Source organism: Podarcis filfolensis (assembly GCF_964270895.1).
Source record: "Podarcis filfolensis genome assembly, chromosome: 8".
In the NCBI taxonomy this organism is placed as follows: domain Eukaryota; kingdom Metazoa; phylum Chordata; class Lepidosauria; order Squamata; family Lacertidae; genus Podarcis; species Podarcis filfolensis.
The window spans coordinates 190,884-198,618 of record NC_139611.1 but is presented as its reverse complement, the minus strand read 5'-3'; positions in this window follow the sequence as shown (position 1 = coordinate 198,618).

Below are 7,735 nucleotides of genomic sequence, written 5' to 3'. Positions count from 1 at the left end.
AAAAGCACTTAAAACATTTAAAACCATTTTTGTCACTTGCTGCAAGGAGCTGCTCAGGCCTATTAAGCTGTGGCGGTGAGTGCAGGCCCTGCCCCCTAGGCCCGATGGAGTTGGCAGGAGGGGGAGCGGTCTACCCAGCACCCACCAGAGCAGCAGCAGCAGTCATACAGGATTTTACTTTTTTGATGTGGAAACAGCATTTGACCATTTAGAATAGGATCTGTTGTACAATATTTTAATGGCATGATATCCCAGAATGGAAATGGATTTGGCAAAATCTTCTACAGCAAACTATTGGCAGTAGTTTGAAAGAAATCATTTATGAGTTTACTGTCTGGTGGTATTTAACACCCATGAGGATCAAATAATATCTGTAGGGGTTCTAACAATTTATGTTTGAGATATAAAGGAAACCAAGGTGATATGTGACATATTTTGGTCTTTGTTCCCAAAAAGCTTCTTCTGATCTAATATAATAAGAGAAAATGAAGTCCCAACTGGATATGATTTAGCTGTAGAGTCATTAAGTAACACTATTTGAGTCTGTTAAAAGATCTTGTATTAGAGAAAGAGCGATGGTAATACATCAGTTAACCATGTTGGTGGCAAGAAAGAAAAATAAGTATAAAAAGGGAGAATTCCTAGATGCCAAGATCCAAGTTGGGGGCAAGTGCTCTTTGGTAAGTCCAACCTCTGCAAACCCTGTTCTTGAAGGCAAAAATAGAAAAAGAAAATCTATGTATTGTTGATGCTTTAGCCTGAATGCCGCAAAGACACATTTGAACTTCAAAATGTTTTGTTTGTCTCTGCCCCCACTTGCCCCATAACACACATATAATAGTAGTTTTCTGAACAGCTTGAACATTATATTTAAAAAGAATTCAGAGAAAAGGAAACTCAGTCTTGTTTTGGAAAATAAATAATAAGTATTCATGGAATAAGTGAGGAACTGTACGGTTCATTTTCCTGCATGTGCAAAAATAAAGCCAGTGTGAACAAATAAATGAATACAATAAAAATGGCGACTAGACATTCTTTTTTGGCACCCACAACCCAGGTTCCAGGAACCACATGGCTCCTACCTTTTCTATTCCAGTTTCTAACACTGCTCTTAGCCTGTACATTAGAGCCTAATGGCTAGAGCAACCCAGAGACATGGAATGCTGGCAGAAGCCATGTGTAATTCTGCAGGTGTGGTGTTGCTGACTCCCCTAGGAGGCTGCATAGGACAGGACAAAGATCTAAAAACAAGGAGGTCACCTTGAAGTTAAGGCACAGCTGTAGCTCTGACATCACTAACTTCCCACAGTCCTTTTATCACTCTGCAGCATTCCTATTCGGCAGTTGCTAACTTTTGAGCTTGTGTGGGTTGCTATCCCTGGAACAGCACTTTACTCTAAAGGTGATCACAATGAGCACCATGCCATAAAAGGCCCCACCTGCAGCCTTCTGCAGATCAAAGTGTTTTAAATGCACAGGAGCAAGCCAGGTCATTTTTACTCAATGGTCATTTTGGCAATCCTGGTAACAATGTGTAGCGTATTATTTGTATATAAAAAAAATGCTTTCATCTATTCGGTATGGAAAGAGGAAATATAACACGAAGCATAGGTTAAATATGAGTAGCGTTACAGCCGTTCAAAAATATGATATTACTGGCAGTGGCAATATTTGTGCTGTGATATCAGCTTTCTACACTATCTTTTTCAATTTTTGCTGCTGCTGTTGGGTTTGCGTGTGTGTGAGAGAGAGAGTTTGGTTGTCTTTAGGCACAATGCTTTGATTTGGCAGAAACTCTGGTTTTGCTGGGCAATACTCCAGGGATCTACTTCCTCTGCTGCTGGCTGGAGCGGTGGAACAGCCAAAATAGGGATGAGAGGATGGTGGAGAGAGGAGCACACATTCCTGTATGCCTGCAAACCAGTCATACCTTGAGGACACTCTACACTAGGCCCAGAGCTCGCATGTTTATAACATCTCCATGACAGAGCAGAGGATAACACCATTCATCATCATCATCATCATTTTATTGTATGCTTGGTGTTATCTTCCTGAACTCACTCACAGATTTCTTTTTTCTTTTCTTTTTCTTTTTTTGGGGGGTGTCTTCATTCTTTTCTCTAAAAAGAATTTTTGTTTGAGATTCCCAAAATAGAAAATTTGCTCTAGGTCTAATCTAGTAATTTCACACTGCAGGATATTACATCTTGATCCTTCCATGGATTCTTTTTATCCAAACCTCTATGGGCAGTTTAGCAGCTTAATTGTGTGATAAAATGAATTTCTGCTGTAATTGATGCATTTTAGTGAATTCTGGCTGGTGTTCCAGCTGAAGATTTTGTAGTGATGGTAACTCGCTATGCTGGATGATTTGAAACTGTATTTTTATTGCTTCTTTTATTTGTTTATATTTGTTCCCTTCCTGCTCTGCCTTTCACGCTTCTAGTCCTCTCCACTCCTTTCAATTGCCTCCTGCCACCCTTCACTTCTGGTCCATCCTGCCCACCTGGTGGACAGACCTCGGAGCAGCCACTGCATCTGCCATTCACAGTCCCTGCTCCTTGGATTCTTCACAGACACGCAGTGAGGTTTGTGGGCCACTGTTTAGGACCCGCAGTACTAAACAATTATTGTGATGGAGGCCTTATCTGAGAAGCTACTTAAAGCACATTTCAAGGAACGCTTGCTCTGTCGGGCTATGTAGTGTGCAGAAAAGAAACTGCAGTCCCAGGTTGTAAGCATAGCTTCCAGCTCAGGTGAACTCTTTTACTCAACAAATAGGCATATGAGAATGGTCTGTTGGATGTTGGGTGCCATAGAAGCTCAGTCAGGCAATTAAGCTCACCACACGAAACAGCCATTCAGCAGAGTTGTATTTACTAGGCCAACTCCAACATACGTCATTATATACACACACTTTACAGATGTTACGAGTAGTCTCCTCTCTCTCTCTGAGCTCAGAGCAGGTTCTTTGCTTCAAAGTCCTTGCTGTGTCCATAGCCAAATGCTAAGTTCAGTTGCTTCAGAGTCCTGCAATTCTTTTAAAGATGACTCTACTTGGCATGAATATATCTTAACCATGGTGCATCAGAGGAGCTAGGTGGGTTAAACAAGACTGCCATGCAATCATTTACAAGTGAATTCCTGGACACATGTTAGTCTAATTGCCACTCTCCATTCTATTGAGGCTTCAATCTTTATTACCTCTTAACTGAACTGCTATCCGCCCCCCCTCTCCTTTCTCTCTCACTCATCTCTGCTGGCACTATATTTCTGGCTGTGATTCAAGTCCAGCTATATGGGGAGGCAAAATCCATGCATTTGTAGCCTACAATGTCTGACTGTGTAAACAGAATGGATCCAATCAAGAAAACACTGGCTCCCTTTTGGCTTTGGCAGATGCATGCTGAAATTCTGGATGTAATAAATTCTGGATGTAATAAAGGAAACCCCAGTTCAAGTAGGGATGACCACAAAGCAGCTGTTTCAGGCTGATGCTGAGGAGTGTCACCAGGGGACAACACATTGTCCGTTATTTGATGCTGATGATTTCACCGTCAGGCCGGGGAAGAAATGCTTGTGGGGTTTTCTTCCTTAGGTGCTACAATAACTTTACCCATCTTGGTACTTTTTACCTTGGGGGAAGGGCAGGCACCTGTGATGGACAGCAGAGTCAGACTAGAGTCTGTGGCTATAGTATTGCGTTTAAGCCCAAGACATCTTAAAGTTAGAGTAAACAAGTTAACTTCTACCTGAAAGAACACATTTCCTGACCCACTTTGTTTCATAAACCTATTTTGTTCAATAAACTTTTCTTGTTTGTTTGTTCAACTCCTGCCTGAGTGTCATGATGCTGTCAGCGGCTCCCAGCTGGTTGTCCAGGAATGTATAAAGACAAGGGAAAGTTTCATACCATCATTTCTTAATTATAATAATAATAATAATTATTAATTTCAATCTTAACAGTGAGAGGCTATAGAACCCAGCCTCTTGGATAATGGTGTTACAGTATTTTCCAACTTTCTCCCTCATCTGCCTCTGAGCTGTGACCTCCCACAAACCACTGTTGTAAATCTATACTGTCTCCACCATTCCTCCTCTGCCCAGTCCCTGATACAGACTCTAAATCATTGCGTTTTCCCTCACACAAGTCCCCCCGCTACATAATCTGTGGTAAATTGTAAAAATTTGTGGAATTGGTGTGCCGTGAGGTGGGTGCACTACATTTTATAGTGGGCAGTTAGAGGAGTGGATCCGCCACATTATTAATTGGTGGTATTACGTGGTGGGCCCCCTATAGCACCATTTACTGCTCTGTCTCGAGGCACAACCCAGGTTTTTATCAGTTTGTAAAATGTCAACAAATACACTAGGAATCAGAGAACTTTCTGTCAGCACTAGGCTGTTGGATGCAGGACTCCGAGGTGACCCAGAAAATTAGAATGTTGGGAAGAAGCTTAGAAAAGAACTTTTCTCCCCGGCATGCTGGTTTTTGACATAGAGGGAAGTGGTGTTAACAAGATGGAGGATTCAGTCATGAGATTCTGCCTGCAGTCTGAGGCCAGGAGCCCAGAAACAGGCCCAGCACCCCAGTGAGAACTAGGCCTCAAGTTGTAGGCATTGCAAGAACATGCTATCAAGTAGTAAAAGCCTCCTGCAGAACAAGGTTTGTTACCGGAAACTGGGCCCTCCTCTTTCCCCAGCCTGTGCTTATGATAAGAGACTCATGCTTCCTAGCTTGTGCAGTGATAAAACTTCTATTCTTTATTGCCTCCTCACCCCTTTTTGGTCCTCAACCTTCATTAAAACAAACAGTTGACTTGGCTCTTTATAAATTAGCATAAGGAACTGGGCACAGCAGGGCGAGGGAGGAAACAACTCTTTTATGTTTTGTCAGAACAAAAAGCAGAGTGATGGTCACCGTGAACAAGAAGATCTTTGCCATTTGAGAGGCCTTTGGAGCAGCGTGTAATTAAAGGGGTGATTGCAGATGGATGGTGCATTGATAGCACGCTGCAAAATGGAAATGTTAAGTTGTGGGTTGACATAGCAGATGACACAGCGATTTCTCCAAAGCAGCTCTTTATTTTATAAGCTGGAACAGAACTAAGCTGAGGAGCTCAGTCAGCCTGCTTATATAGAGCTCCAGAACAATGTAACTGTTGCCATTTTCTAAAACTATCCAATCACTGAACGTCACTTTTTGATCCTTCATTTGCATACAAAACTATCTAATCACTGAACGTCACTTTTTGATCCTTCATTTGCATAACTATCTACAGTATCCCCCTGCTGGCCCAGGGTGAGAACTTCAGTACATAACACCCCTCCCCACTGAGATAAGGCGTTAGTTACAATCGTAATGGTTTCCTTATATACAGCACTTCACGTAATGGTTCAATTAGGCACAAAAGCATATCGGTTACATTTCCCATACTTAGACCAACAGTGATACATGTCCAACAACATAGTCCTTTAAATAAGTTGGGCGCTTAGAAACTCTGCCAGACCGCCGGGGACTGGTAGCCAAGTCCGGGGGCCACATAATTCTTGCTGAGGCTGTGGTGACCCTAGGTGGCGTTGAAACCAAATCCCCTGGATCCGCTGCTGTGGGTAGAGCCTCCGCAAGTGGAGTGGTCTGAGCCTGTGGTAAGTCTGGCAGACCCTCTGAAGCGGCTTGGTTCGGCTCCACGCTGGCAGTTTGCGAGGGAGGTGTAGGTGGAGCCTCGCCATCTGTAAGTGTCTCTTCTGGAGCCACGAGCGCAGTTGGGGGCACCACGGTAGTGTCCAAGTCCCCAACCCTGCGCCTAAGCTGGTCTATGTGCCGGAGCCACAAGCGCCCGTCTTCGAGTGCCACCTGGTACGAGCAAGGTCCAGTGACTCCCACTACTGTGGCTGGCACCCAAGGAATGTCCCCCACATAGTTCCGGGCAAAGACCTGGTTTCCTGGAACAAATGACCGTGGCGCGTTGGCACAGCCTGGGGGTTCGGCCATGGCAAAGTCCGGGTGCAACTGGTCGAGCAGTGACCTGAGGCGGCGGCCCATAAGCAGTTCAGCAGGACTCCGCCCTGGGGCCGCATGAGGGGTGATGTGTTGCACGAACAAGTATTCGGCGACCCGCTTGTGCCAGTCTCCCCGGTCCAGGCGCGCCAGTGCCTCTTTTGCCGAGCGCACCATTCTCTCTGCTTGCCGGGATGGATGAAATGGTGCCGTTAGGGCATGGCGGATGCCCAGTCCCAAAAGTGCCTCAAAAGTGGCACTCAAAAGTGCCTGACGTGAACTGCGGTCCGTTGTCGGAGACAAGGACATCAGGACACCCATGCGTCGCAAACAGGCCTCACAGCACCCGGATGACGGCCTCGGTAGTGGGAGAGAGCATCAGGGCCACCTCCAGCCATTTGGAATAGGTGTCCACCACTACCATAAAGGTCCGCCCATGAAAGGGGCTGGCCAGATCGATGTGTACCCTCGACCAGGGTGTCTTTGGCGTCTCCCAGGTGTGTCCCTTAGCTGCCGGTGTTAAGTTGTGGGTTGACATAGCAGACGACACAGTGATTTCTCCAAAGCAGCTCTTTATTTTGTAAGCTGGAACAGAACTAAGCTGAGGAGCTCAGTCAGCCTGCTTATACAGAGCTCCAGAACAATGTAACTGTTGCCATTTTCTAAAACTATCCAATCACTGAACGTCACTTTTTGATCCTTCATTTGCATACAAAACTATCCAATCACTGAACGTCACTTTTCAATCCTTCATTTGCATAACTATCTACAGTATCCCCCTGCTGGCCCAGGGTGAGAACTTCAGTACATAACAGGAAATATGACAATTAACAAACATTTAGCATGCATTCAATCCTGGTTTGTTTCTCAGCTAATTTCTTCCATTGTATGAGAGGCTATGGACGCTGCAGAAAGTGTGGTTCAAGTACCTGCAGCTGTTGAGGTAAATGAACATTCAAGTCAGAGTGGGGCTCCCTGCTTTTTTCCTTCCTGTGCAGGAAGAGAGCTGGCACAAGCAGAATGAATACCAAGGAAACATCTTGGTTTAAGTTTGATGTATGTGACACATGCAAAAGCTATATTAAAGGGACTGCAAAACACTGTAAAGTCCCCTGTACGTTAATTATGGAAATCACAGACAAGGAAGGCAATGGCTAAGGTTTCTGTGTAAGAATTTAGAGATTTAGGTAGAATTTCCTGGTTCCACTGGCACTGCCCACATTTATAGCCCAATCCTTTATTTGAGGGCTCCTCTACTTGACCTGCTTATTTGGCATTCATCCATATTTAGTTGCAGGAAGTTTACGTGGTAGCTTACGTTCAGTCTTTATTGAACACTCGTTCTGATTTATTTCTGAGCCACTTCTATGACAATTATCATTCATCTTGATTTGGTTGCGTGGTGTTTCCACAAAATCATTTGTTCATCCCACACATATCATTGCATTTCTTCATCACTTTTCAAACCAAAAAAAGTCTGTTGTTTTTTAAGTGGATTTGTTGGACAAGGGCAAAAGAGAGCTTTAACCTGCTTTAATTGTGCAGACCTAGAATTCTGGTGTGCACTTGAATAATTCCTCCTGCAAAACATTGACAGTTTGGAGGCAGTCTGGAGGCTTTGTGTGTGCAAAAAAACCCAGAAAATCTAACATGTCAGGGAGAAGGGTTCTAGTTCATCCCTCACCTGCTAGTTTCCTATGGAAGAATATTTATTTGTATGGTGCAGGATGCAGT